Source organism: Elephas maximus, chromosome 1, assembly GCF_024166365.1.
Source record: "Elephas maximus indicus isolate mEleMax1 chromosome 1, mEleMax1 primary haplotype, whole genome shotgun sequence".
Lineage (NCBI taxonomy): Eukaryota > Metazoa > Chordata > Mammalia > Proboscidea > Elephantidae > Elephas > Elephas maximus.
The window spans coordinates 114,904,204-114,919,135 of NC_064819.1; positions in this window are offsets into that span (position 1 = coordinate 114,904,204).

Genomic DNA, 14,932 nt, shown 5'->3' on the forward strand with positions numbered 1-14,932 from the left:
GCCACAAAAAGAAACTTAATGAGGAACACCACAGGGTTTGGACAGTGTTTTGCTTAGGCCAAATTGTGTCTTCGTTTTGTGAGAGTTTGCCTGCGGGTAGCAGGCAGCCTAGTGCTCTAGCCTGTCTCCCGACTGCCTTATCCTGTCACGGGAGACTTTAATGCTCGAGTGCTGGGGGCGACCACCCTAATGGCTTTTACTGGTCAACCAGTGCCCTAATTTTTGCAGTTTATAGTGGCTCAGAGCTCTTTGAAAATAGAATTACCTCTTTAATGTTTCAGATGCCCAAATCCAGACCTAAACTGCAATTCACCTAAAGAGTTATTAGGTATCACTCTTAAACAAACAAGCAAAAATCTAAGAAAGAGACTCCTTCATCAAACAACTGGTTTTTCAAACAAATATGCCAAACAAAAGGAAACATGAGAAAGAAAACAAAAAAGAACAAGCAAAGGCTCGTTTTCTGAGAGCACTTACCTTGTCAGTGTTGAAGGGGCTGGAGTGCAAATGCTTGGGTCCAGAAGACAGGACCTTTCTTTGCAAGCTTCTGCTCTGCAGTCCAGGTCTCCTTGAGTTCGACTGGATTCATAGCTTTAGATACCCTTGACAACTATGCCATTAACTGTAGTACGGGGAAAAAAAAATTACAAAGTTTAGTAAAGCAAAAAGAAAGTTTTATTTGGTATATATTCAAAAAAGGCAAAAGTGGGTAGCGGACAAGCATGCTACCAGAGCCCTGTCTGCCCAAGCCCAAGAAAAATTACAGAATAAGCAAAATTGCAAAATTGGGAAAATGGACAAGCATGCTGACACAACCATGTTTGCTCGAGTCTAAGAAATGTTACAGAATCATCTGTATATATTAACCTTACAAATGAGCAAAACCATTGAAAGTTTCAGCTTTTCACAGATTGGCTAGAAACTGTGATCCTACATTTTGAATCGTCTTTCCTAACAATCACTGGTACAGGTTGCAGTAATGACAGTCAGGAGGGTCCTCATTGGTCCAACACATTTTCTCTTCACTAAATGCTAACAGAAAAAGGTAAGAGTGGATAGTCTACTGTGTTCTGTTTGATGGCTTAAGTGAAAAAACCAAAAAAAAGCCAAACCCATTGCCGTCGATTCCAACACAAAGCGACCCTATAGGACAGAGTAGACGCCCCATAGGGTTTCCAGGGAGCACCTGGTAGATTTGAACTGCCGATCTTTTGGTTAACAGCCATAGCTCTTAGCCACTGTGCCACCAGGGTTTTCAAAGGTTCCCTAAGAGATATTTTTCAAGATTATACTAGCTATTGTCTTTACACCTCAGGGCCCAGTTGTTGTGTCTTTGTGAGTCCTTGTTAGTCCTTGTGAGCTCTTGTGAGCCCAGCTCCAGCTGGGACACATTCTCTATGCTCAAGGACAGGGAATAAAGATTCCAATATTATTTTCGAAATCAAGATTATCTCCTATGTGCAAGAGTTGTTATCTATAATGTCTCTTCAATATTCATTCTCGGCAGGAGAGAAAATGTGCAGACTTGAAATTCATGCTCAAGAGACTGGCCCCAATATGGAACAGATGAAAATACTTAAACAACAGTCACAGAATGAAGTGAGCAGCAGTCTTAACTTGTCATCAATTTGTTGTTACATATGATGAGAAAAAAAAAAGTCAAAAAGCAGAGAAGTTTCTATCTAGTGGCTTTTCTATAGTTAAAAAAAAAATAGTTAAGCAGGTTATAAATTACTATGAGTGATGTTATAAAACATTTTCATTACTATTGCACCCTTTCTTGTTAAACATAGATGATTTAGAAGTGGTTGGGTATTTACTTTGTCTTTTTTCTTTTTTCTACTTTTCTCTTTTTGCCATAATTATGTTATTTTAAATTCGTCACAAAACTCATTTTATGGAGAATCTTCAGACTGCTTCTTTGGAAACTTAAGAATTTATCACTTTTGCGTCATTAAGCAAATTAATCAGAACAGAGAGCTCTCTCTAGGTTACCTTTGCAATTGTAAATGGCTAATTGCTTCAGTGGATTGCTCAAGCCATTAGGCAGGAACATTTGAATGTGAAGCGATGATTGCCTTTCATAAGCAAATTTAGCGTGTGGGACCTAAGAGACACACTGAAAGACAGGAGAGTTGGTTTCCTTCCTTTGGTTGGTTGGTTTTGAGAAGTGTTGAAATCTTTAGTGATTGCTCAGATCTTTCCAGGAGCTAGAAAAAGCAAAGTAGTGCATATTGTAACACAGCTTTAAGAAAAATCACACACCTAAACAGAATTATTAGAAAAGAACGTGCGTCCATTCTTAATGTGAGCCTAGGGCTGATGGAAGGTGGCAAATTGACAACTTCAGGGAAAACAGTCTCCCATCCCCATCCCGTAGGTACCAGATTGATGATGACAGGGCTAAATCCTCCCATCGCAACTCCACCAGCTCATGGCAGCCAAGATCAGAAGGACCTGGCAGCCTCTGATTTGCACGTCCAGGATTCACACCCTGTGGCCTATTTGCTTCTTGCTCTCTCTGCAGAGACCACCAGCAGGGGGGATAATTAGTGCCAGTCTGTAAGGTGGAACCTCTGCCACCCTGCCACCCCAGGAGAAGCTGGAGAGAGGTCACTTCTTTCACAGCTATTGCATGTCACAGCTGTGAACAGTTATTAACCAGTGAGGACTTGTTCCCAGTCAGGAGGGGCTTTGCATCAGAACCTAGAGGTAAAGGCTCCATAATGAATCCCTAGAGCCTTCCAAGTCACCACTTGTCTTGCTACAGCTCTAAAATGAGATTTTAAAAATTCCTGCATTTTTTTTTCCTTTACCGGCTGTATATTTTTGCTCTATGTCTGGTCTCCATTTCTCTCTGCATAAGCAGTTTTAGGTTTTATTTAAGTGTTGCATTTCCAAGTGTTCATGACTTTGTGCAGGCTCACCACACATCACTCATGCCTTATTTTACAGGGTTAGTGGGTAATTAGCATCTTTCACAATTAGCCAGGATTTGCTCTGCTAATTTCATTCCCTGATGACGGTGCTAACTTGGTGTGAAACTGTAATGTGGTGGGTGATTTATTAAGTCTCCACTGATGGGTGGAAATCACATGCCATGCCTTTACTGTTGAGAAAGTTAACAACATCCATTTGTAAGAGATGGTATTTGAAAAGTGATGTTGGTGTGATTGAATGTGTGAATGTATAATGAAGTCAACCCAGATAGCCCCTTTCTGATTAAATTGTATTAAAATTATGTGCCAGTTCCTTGAAGAGAGGCTCTTAAGAAAGAAATATGTGCTCATCTTTTAAGAAGAGTAGTTGTCAGTCATGGTGTCTGTCCCTGGGGGCTAGAGAAGAAAAAGTCATACCTGTTTTTAAGCAACAAATAGAAGACACTATACTGATATGAAGGCTCTTTCCCCAAACAAGCTGTAACATAACTTTTAACAACACATAGAACAAACTTAAGAGATTCCAGAATTAAACAGTTTGGCGCATACACCATTAGATTTACTGTAATGCATTTCTTTTATCTTATTTCCACTCTGAGTATAAGTCTTTTATATTCAGTATGAGCAAGCATAATCAATCAAGAAATATTGAGTATATGGAAAGCTAGGCTCTGACATCCCTGAGTAATACCTGTTGCTATTTCTCATTTGTCATAAGATTTCAACAGGATATTTGCTTTAAAAAAAAAAAAAAAGAGAAGCGGAAAAAAAAAGTTATTTTAAACAGAAGTCTGGAGGACATCACTTTAGCCAAGTGATTAAAGTTGGCGTCACCAATGATGGTGTAAAGTCAGGGCTGTGCTTGCTGATGAGATGCACTAGGAGGACACGACATCACGTAAGCAGTATTCCAGCCAAAAACTCATACCGTGAACCTCATCATGAGGAAACAACAGAAACTGAGGAAAACTCTTTTAAAAAACTCATCCCAAATAACTTTGAAGTGTTCTTCAAAACAAAGTCAATGTCATGAAAACCATAGAAAGGACGAGGAATGTTGGCAGATTAAAGGAGACTCAGGAGGCTTGAGTCCCAATCCTATGCATGATTTTTCCATTGCTGGGGAAGAAATTGCTGTAAGAGATATTATTGAGATTATTTGGTGAGAATAATCTCAATAATCATTTAATATGAATTCTACACGAGGCAAGAGTATTGCATAAATTTTAAACGTCTTTAATTTTGTGAGTGTACTGTGATTACGTAAGGTAATGTCTTTAAAAGCTTTGAGGGGCTATATACTATTTGCAGTAGGGTCATTATATCTACAATTTACTTGCAGATGGTTCAGTAAATTAATAAATATGTGTATATTATATACACATGCACTATACATTATTAAGAGAAAGTGAAAGAGGGAAAAAAGCATATGTAGTAAAGAGTTAACAGTGTGTCTAGGTGCGATACTGGGAATTCATTACACCCTACTTGCAACTTTCTGTACTTTTTTTTCCCCAAAATAAAAAAGAAAACAAAAATGTGAATTTATATCATAAAATATGCTACCCATATTTATTCATCCTAAATGCCATAATTTCATTAATTTCAGTTTTTAAAAGTTCTCAAAGTTCAGTAATGTTTAAAAGTTTTTGGAACAGAAGAATCATATCCTAAGTAATTATCTAATTCAGTACTCTCTTAAACTTAAACCATAACCCCTTTTGACTTATATAAAAATCACGGAGAATATTTAGAACTTGGAAGGATACTGAAAAGGATTGAAAAGAGTTTCCTAATTAGAATTCCGTGCCCATCCAAGCCATAAATCAAGGTTGATGGTAAAATAAAAGTCATATGCGAGCATATAAAGTCTCAGAAAAGTCTACTCACCATTCATTCTTTTAGGAAGTTAATGGAAGACATAACCTACCATTAAAAAAAAAAAAAAGTAGAAAACCATTAACGAAGAGCAATGAAACCAAGAATCAAGGAATCCAAAAGAAAGGAGAGAAAGAAAATTCCTAACATGATATTGAAGAGAAATCCTAGTATTATTGGTATATAGCAAGCTTGTTGCTATTGTTAGTTGCCCTACAATTGATTTGGACTCATGGCAACCCCGTGCACAGAGTAGATCTGTTCCATAAGGTTTTCAAGTCTATGACCTTTCGGAAGCAAATTGCCGGGCTTGTCTTCTAGGTGCCTCTGGGTGGGCTCAAACAGTCAACCTTTCACCTAGTAGTCATGGCTTAACCATTAGTACCATCCAGAGACTCCTATAGTAAGCTTAAACCAAACACCAAACCAAACCCATTGCCATTGAGTCGGTTCTGACTCATAGCGACCCTATAGGCCAGAGTAGAACTACTCCATACGGTTTCCAAGGAGTGCCTGGTGGATTCGAACTGTTGACCTTTTGATTAGCAGCCATAGCTGTCAACCACTACACCACCAGGGTTTCCATAGCAAACTTAGGAGAAGAGAATTAATTTTGGATAGCACCATGATCTCCTTTTAAATCTCTTCTCTGTAAATTAAAAGGAGATCGTGGTGCTATCCAAGAAAACCAAAAAAACCCATTGCCATTGAGTCAATTCTGACCCATAGCGACCCTGTAGGACAGAGTAGAATTGCCCCTTAGGGTTTCCAAGGAGTGCCTGGTGGATTTGAACCGCTGACCTTTTGGTTAGCAGCCGTAGCTCTTAACCACCACGCTACCAGCATTCCCATCCAAGAAAGGTGTCTCAAAAAAGAAATTGGACTAACAGACTATATTAGATGTTTGAACATATTGAGCGAACTTTCTCAGTTCTTTCTGAGATTTTGAGAAAGTTTGTAGTAGGTAAATATTTTTTTTTTTTTTTTTAACAAAAATGGTCATTATTCCAATGAAATAAAAGAAATGAATATAATCATAGTGGGCTATTTTCAACTGAGAACATTATTTAGTCATAATAATTTAAACAGTGGGAGTGTGATTTAAAAAAAATCATGCTATAATTTTATTGGGAGAATAAGAAGAGATAAAAGTTATAGATGGCAAAATGATTTTTAGAGTGATAAACATAATTTAAACATAATAAGTTAAAAAATAACACCTAAAATTAAAAAGTAGGAATATAAATACATTATCTAGAAACATAGAGGTAAACACTAGAAGAAACAAAGAAAATATTCCAAAGAATGGAATTAGAAGTGGGCAATGGTGGGACAGGAGTTGCTGTTTTTCATTAAAAATCCAAAGTATCATGTAATCTTTTAGAAGTATATGTGCATACATATATATATCACTTACATAGTAATCAGAGTAAAAACTAAGTTCAATAATTAAAACATGAAAACAAAAAGAATATTGAGTTCTCACTATGTGCAAAGTCCTGTACAAAGAGATTTGCATATATCGTCTCATTTAAAATTCAAAGCAACCTATGACTATTAGCTTTTCTCATGCTTCACATATCGCATATGAGAAAGGAGAAATCTTGAGTATTCACTAGCTTCTCAAGATCACACAATAGTACTGAAATAATTCAAATTTATGTCTGTCAGATTTTGAAACCAGCCCTTTTAACAATTACAAGATACTACTTCAATCACCACATTTATTTACTCAACAAATATTTACAGGGCTATGTACTATGTGCCAGGCACTGCATTCAGCACAGGATTTATATCAGTACTTAATTAGTAAGAAAGGTAAATGTATAGTTACAGGAGTATGTAATTATACCTGTGATATGTGCTAAGAAGGAAAGTAACACATTCATACAACTTTTTTTTTTTCATTGTAACTTTTACTTCCTGCCCCAGAAATTCCCTGTCAAGAAGGGTGGGATTTCACACATTCCTTTGGTACTCATAAATATGTTACTGAAATGTGCAAGAGTTAACACATCATGGGCAAAATTTTGCCCAGTGGGAGATAGGAGTTGGTAGATAAATGTATTCCCCCTTTTTTCCCTGAGAAGCACAGTCCTGAGACTTAGTTAATAGAGATACTCAAAGGATGGTCCCATGGGATGGAGTAGTATATGTCACTTAGCAACATCCTACTCGATAATGAAATCATATTGTCTCTCCCCGCTTTCCTACTTCAGCCTCTTTGTCCATCACACTGGCCCTCTGTCATTGCACACCCTAACCTTGTGGTAACATTTAAGCTTTTCCCTCAAGCTTTGCTTTGTGAAACCAGGCTAGGATCTAGAACAAAAGTTTAAAAATAATACATTTTTAGGAATGGATGAAGAAAAATCAGTAAAGGAGTCAATAAAGTCATATTCAGTGGCAGGAAGGGAACCAGGTGACACCAGCATCAAGAAAGGAAGTAAGTGGAAGTTAAGAAAGTGGGTTCTGCATTTGGATAAAAATGTCAAGGGTGCTCTATTGCGAAGGGAAAGAGAGGTAAGAAAGAGTTAAATGGAAGCATAGGATTATTGGAGAGTTTTTACAAGATAGGAGTAACTTAAATGGGTTCATAGGATGAGGGGAAGGAATTAAAGGAAAGAGACAGGAGAAATAATAAGTGAGGTGTCAGAAGAGACTTAGGTAACGGGTTAAACACTATAGGAGAAGCCCCTAACTGTGTGAGACAGCAAGGGAGACAGTGCCCAGGGGGCAAAAATAGACATGCAGCAACCATGCAATACAGTCAGAACAGCTTATGTTCAGTAAACTTTTTTTTTCTTGCCAAGTGGTAGATGAGTAATTCTGGTAGTGGGAGGGACTTGAGGCCCTGAGGAGTGTAGTGAAGGTGTTTTAGTCATCTAGTGCTGCTGTAACAAAAATACCACAAGTGGATGGCTTTATTCTCTCACAGTCTAGTAGGCTACAAGTCCAAATTCAGGGCATCAGCTCTAGGGGAAGTCTTTCTCTCTTGGCTCTGAAGGAAGGTCCTCATCATCAGTCTTCCCTTGGTCTGGGAACATCTTGGTGCAGAAACCTTAGGTCCAAAGGATGCGCTCTTCTCCCAGCACGGCTTTCATGGTGGTATGAAGTCGCCATGTCTCTGCTCACTTCTTTTGTACATCTCAAAAGAGACTGGCTTAAGACACTCTCTAATCTTGTAGATCTCATCAATATAACGGCCGCTAATACATCTTATTACATCATAATGATAGGATTTACAACACACGTGGAAATCACATCAGATAATAAAATGGTAGACAATCATACAGTACTGGGAACCATGACCTAGCCAAGTTGACAGATATTTTGGGGAACACAATTCAATCCATGACAGAAGGTATGGAGGTACCATTTTGTTTAGTGAGAAAGAAAACTAGGCAGACAAGATTTGAATGGTAGCTACATAGTGATTAGGGACTGTTATGAATTGAATGCCCAGAAATTAGGCAGGCAGCTACCTGGCCAATCGACTGGAAGAGATCTGTATTTATGCCTATTCCAAAGAAAGGCGACCCCACCGAATGCGGAAATTATTGAACAATATCATTAATATCACACACAAGTAAAATCTTGCTGAAGATCATTCAAAAGTGGCTGCAACAGTATACCAACAGGGAAGTACCAGAAATTCAGGCCGGATTCAGAAGGGGACGATATCCCTACACCATTGCTGATGTCACATGCATCCTGGCTGAAAGCAGAATATACCAGAAAGATGTTTACCTATGTTTTATTGGCTGTGCAAAGGCATATTGACTGTGTGGATCATAACAGGTTATGGATAACATTGTGAAGAACGGGAATTCCAGAACACTTAATTGTGCTCATGAGGACCCTGTACATAGATCAAGAGACAGTTGTTCGAACAGAACAAGTGGATACCGCATGGTTTAAAGTGAGGAAAAGTGTGCATCAGAGTTGTATCCTTTCACCATACCTATTCAATCTGCAATGCTGAGCAAAGAATTCGAGAAACTGCACTCTGTGAAAAAGTATGGGGCATCAGGATTGGAGGAAGACTCATTAACAACCTGTGTTATAAAGATAATGCAACCTTCCTTGCTGAAAGTGAAGAGGATTCAAAGTAGTTATTGATGAAGATCAAAGACCACAGCCTTCTGTATGGATTACACCTCAACATAAAGAAAACAAAAAACCTTACAACTGGACCAATAAGCAACTTGATGATAAACGGAGAAAAGATTGAAGTTGTCAAGGATTTCATTTTACTTGGATGCACAATCAACACCCATGGAAGCAGCAGTCAAGAAATCAAAAGAATCATTGCATTGGGCAAATCTGCTGCAAAAGACCTCTTTAAAGTGTTGAAAAGCAAAGATGTCACCTTGAAGACTAAAGTGTGCCTGACCAAAGTCATGGTATTTTCAATCACATCATATGCATTCGAAAGCTGGACAATGAATAAGGAAGATTGAAGATGAATTGTTGCCTTTGAATTGTGGTGTTGGCAAAGAATATTGAATATACCATGGAGTGCCAAAAGAATGAACAAATCTCTCTTGGAGGAAGTACAACCAGAATGATCCTTAGAAGCAAGGATGGTGAGACTGCGTCTTATATACTTTAGACATGTTGTTAGGAGGGATCAGTCCCTGGAGAGGGACATTATGCTTGGCAAAGAATAGGGTCAGCGGAAAAGAGGAAGCCGCTCAATGAGGTGGATTGACACAGTAGGCTCAAGCATAACAACGATTGTGAGGAAGATGCAGGACCAGGCAGTGTTTTGTTCTGTAGTACATAGTGTCACAATGAGTTGGAACTGACTCGACAGCACCTAACAACAACAACAAGGATTGAATTGTGTCCCTCCAAAATGTGTATCAATTTGGCTAGGCCATGATTCCCAGTATTGTGTGGTTGTCGTCCATTTTGTGATCTAATGTAATTTTCCTATGTGTTGTAAATCCTAATCTCTGCCTGTGGTTAATGAGACAAGATTAGGTTATGTTAAAGAGAATTAGGGTAGAATGCAATGCCCTTACTCAGGTCATAGCCCTGATCCAATATAAGGGGATTTTCCCTGGGGTGTGACTTGCATCACCTTTTATCTTACAAGAAATAAATGGAGAGAGAAGCCAGCAGAGAGATAGGGACTTCATTACTTCCAAGCAAGAAGAGCCAGGAGTGGAGCGCATCCTTTGATGGACTAGGATAACGGGGCCACCCAAATCCAAAGGAGTAGAGTTGTTGTACCAGTAGGCCTGGAAGGTGGAGCTGAAGCCCAGGCCTGAGGGGCCTTCACCCAGAATCTGGAGAGTATGGCCAACATCCAGAGTCTGGAGGGCAGGGCCATTGCCTAAATGATCTCAGAGAACAGAGGATTATTCTCAAGCCTTCAGAGCTAATGTAATTTTTTCTGCTGACTTTCTTGGTGCCTGCTATCCCCTCTTTCCCTCCAATTTCTCCCATTTGTGTTGGAAATGTCTACCATGTGCCTGTTCTACTATTGTACTTTGGAAGCAGATAACTTGTATTCTAGATTTCACAGATGAAGAGGAATTTTGCCCCTGGATGGAATTTAAACCTGGTGTTTTTTTGTTGATTTAAGACTTTTGGGATGATATGATGTGGTGAACGTGATTTACACGTGGCAAGGACACAAATTTTTTTAAGGACATGAATTTTATAGGGCCAAAGGGTGGAATATTATGGACTAAATTTTGTCCCCCCAAAATGTGTGATAACTTGGCTAGGCTATAATTCCCAGAATTGTATGGTTGTCCTCCATTTTGTGATTTGATGTAATTTTTCTATGCATTGTAAATCCTAATTTCTGCCTGTGGTTAATGAGACGAGATTAGGTTATGTTAAAGAGGATTAGGGTAGGATGCAGCACCCTTACTCAAGTGACAACCGTGATGTGATGTAAGGGAAATTTCCCTGGACTGTGACCTGCATCGCCTTTTATCTTACAGGAGATAAAAGGAGAGAGAAACCAGCAGAGATATAGGGACCTCATTACTACCAAGCAAGAAGAGGCAGGAGTGGAGCGTGTCCTTTGGACTCAGGGTGCTTCTCTGAGAAGCTCCTAGACCAGGGGAACATTGATGACAAGGACCTTTCCCCATACCCAACACAGAGAAAGCCTTCCCCTGAAGCTCACACCCTGGGTTCAGCCTTCTAGCCTCCTAGGCTATGAGAGGACACATTTCTGTTGTTCAAACCATCCACTTATGGTATTTATGTGATAGCAGCACTAGATAACTAAGACTGGGACCTTGCATTTTATCAGCACCATGCAGCAACAGGGGTGTAAAAGATTGGGAGTCGGATTTACCCACATTTGGAGTTTTATAAGGTGAGTTTGTCTAGGGAGTTTATCTTGCTGGTAAGAAAGTAGTTGGGATGAGTCGCCAGTGGCAATAGGGCTGCACCGGGAATGAGTTGAGATATAATATTCATGGTGCATTTTCACTTTGTTGGAAGAAGCAATCTAAGCATTAACAGGAATTATAAATGCAGACTAATTGACACGGTTTGACATGATGCTTAAAAGTTAGATATAACCATAGGATATAGACAATATTCTGAAAATCAAAACTATTAAGCCAAATATGTGCTGGTCATTTCACCTTTTTAGAAAATATAAACTATTTCTGAAGCAAGACATAATTAGAATCATATAGATTTTTTTTGTACAATTTAAAATGACTTTTTCACATAATTTTACATATGTGAACTACACATTTTTTTCTTTACAGTGTTTTTAACTGTAGTGGTTGTGTACTTTGTGTGTATGCTTGTGTAACACCCACGTGTAGAAACAAGAGCTGTGACCTGAAGACACATCATGACATGTGCATAGGTCAAATGTTCCTAGCTTGCTGGCGTCAGGAGAGAGATCTGCTGCTGCTGCGAGCCTTCTCCGTGACACCAGAAGGAGCTCTGGTTACATCTCTGCTTTTGTGGCTGAGAGGCAAAAGGAATTTCTCATTCTAAATGCTCCACAACTGGCATCTTGTTTCTACAATCTTGTTTTTAATAATCAAGACTGGACTTGAAGTTGAGGCCATCTTCTCAGTTTTGTAGGCTATTTAACCAACTGCTGTTTTAGACATAAATGTCAAACTTTTATCACTAGAAATAAAAAAAAAAAGAAATAATAGATATGGAATTATTTGTTCTTTGGTAATTTGTTTTGAATCCAATTTTCTCTTTGTTGAAAAAAAATAACAAAATAAGGGAGGTCTTATAAATGACTTTTATTATATGCATTACAGAAAAAAATGTTCATTTTGATTCTTTTGAAAAAATGAAAATAATTTCATTAAAATCTATCTAAAACTCAAGTGGCTAAAAAAGGAGAGGATTACAGGGCTGAAATGTATCAGTTTTTTTTTTTTTTTTTAATATGAAGGATTATAAAAACCTGTTTGTTTTTCTACCATATAGGTTCTTTTGAATAAATCAGCTTAAGATTTATGAGCTTTTATTTTAAAAGCAACTGCAAAAATAATAGCTGCAAACTTAATGATATCAAAAGGAAGTCAAAGCAGTTTTTTTTTTCTAATTTATTCTGATATATTTGATCTGCAAAATAATTTCTGCTTTGCATTTAACACATCAAAGGCATTATCAAAAGTGATTCGCTTTTCATATATTTATAAGAAATTTCTATCAATAGGTTAATAGGTCAGGAAAAAATATTTTTAACTCACTGTATAGCCTGATTTTTTGTTCAGAAAAATAAAATCAAAATAGAAAGTAAAAAAAAATGGGACTTAGTTTCAGCTCAGGTTCCTAATCCCAGTGGTTCCAATAACTGCCTGACTTGAACGAATCTTTTATGTTCAGACCTTGGTTACTTTCAGGCCAGAGATAGAAGTTAACTTGCAATCCAGAAGGCCCCTTGTACTCTATCCCAGTTATTACCCTCCAACTCCTCCCCAAAACCCATTTCCACCAAGTTGATTCTGACTCGTAACAACGCTATAGGACAGTGTAGACTGCCCCATAGGGTTTCCAAGACTGTAATCTTTACAGAAGCAGTTTGCCACATCTTTCTCCCACAGAGCAGGTATCGAACCACCAACCTTTCAGTTAGCAATTGAGTGTTTAACCACTGTACCAACAGGGCTCCTCAATAGAATAAAAAAAAAAGAAAAGAAAAAAAAATAGTATCATATAAATAGAGTAAATTGTAGGAATTTAGGGCTTGTAGAAGGCAACACTATTATCTGAGATGGTATAGGAAATCTTTGGACAGGAAAACAGTTTTGCAACTCTTCACAGCTTGGACTAGTTGTAGTTAGATGATGATTAAGGAATTCCATGGAATGTGAAGGTCATGCCTCCTATCTAATATCTTCAGTTGTCATAAATGACACAGACTCTGACAGACAATATAAAGCAAATAGACATGATACTGCCACCAGAGTGGACTAAACAAAAATGATCCACATGAAGTTGGGTCTAATAAAGTTGTAAGACACCAAGAAAAAAGAGCAAATCAGAATCCAAGAGGATAGAGAAACAGCAAGAACCATAAACATCAGAAGGAAGCAGGGCTGTTTGCTGAAAAGAAATTTTCCTTGAGGCAATTCGTCAAAAATCAATATTTTCAATAACAAGCCCACATCAAATGACCAATTTCTAGGGTTGGCATGCATGCCAGTGTGCCTGGGACAGTCCTGGGTTATGCCTTTTATCTCAGTAAAAAAAAATGAAAGCATATATTTCATTCTTGAGTGTCCTGGTTTGAACAATAAAATGGAGGAACACCCTAACAAAGTTCCCTAAGCCTAGTTTTGGCTTCTGTAGTGGTGTGGAGGTGGGCTAGAGAGGTGGCTTGGTTGCCTCATGGGCATTTAGGACTTTGTGGTTTCAGAGGACAATTGCTTGCGTGAGGTTATACCAGCTATCTTTTTTTTTTTTAAGCATGTGTTTCTTTTAAGCACATGCCTGCTGACTTAAAACAACAGAAATATATTTTCTCACCATTCTGGAGGCCAGAAATTTGAAATCAAGATGTCGGTAGGGCCATGCTCCCTCTGAAAACTCTAGGGAAGAATACTTCCTTGCCTCTGCCTAGTATCTGGTGGCTCCTGCAAATCCTTGGTGTTCTTTGGCTTGTAGCTGTATCACTCCAGTATCTGCCTTCCTTGTCACAAGGACTTCATCCCTGTGTGTTTCTTGTGTCCTCTCCTTTTTCTCCTCTTCTATAAGTACACCAATCATTGTACTTAGAATCCACTCTAATCCTGTATGACTTTATCTTAACATGACTAATTATATCTGCAAAGACCTTGTTTCCAAATAAGATCACATTCTGAGTTTCTAGTGGACACTATTAAACCCAATGGTGGCACAGTGGTTAAGGCATTCAACTACTAACCAAAAAGCTGGTCGTTTGAAACCATCAGGGGCTCCTTAGGAGAAAGATGTGGCAGTCTACTCCCAAAGAGATTTATAACCTTGGAAACTCTATGTGGTCTCTATGAGTTGGAATTGACTCAACAGCAGTGGATTTTTATTAAACTCACTACATGAACTAAAGCAAATATTGAGATTAAAGCTTATGAAAGCAAAGGAATCATTCTTTGGCACTGTGGTAGCTTGTTCCTTTACCATTTTAAGGAACTAAATATTCATTATGCACTGGTGATGGTATGGAAGGCAATACCACACAGCATAGCTGTGCCGTTGTATAACAACTTCTATGATTGTTGTTGTTGTTGTTGTTAGGTGTGGTAGAGTGGGTTCCGACTCATAGTGACCCTATGTGCCAAAGAAAGAAACAAAGGCAAATCCTGTGCCATGCTCACAATTGTTGTTATGCTTGACCCCACTGTGTCAATTCACCTTATTGAGGGTCTTCCTCTTTTCCACTGACCGTATACTTTGCCAAGCATAATGTCCTTCTCCAGGGACTGATCCCTCCTAAGAACATGTCTAAAGTATATAAGACACAGTCTCACCATCCTTGCTTCTAAGGAGCACTCTGGTTGTACTTCTTCCAAGACAGATTTGTTCATTCTTTTGGTCACACCACAATTCAAAGGCATCAATTATTTTTTGGTCTTCATAATTCATTGTCCAGCTTTTGCATGCATATGGTGAGATTGAAA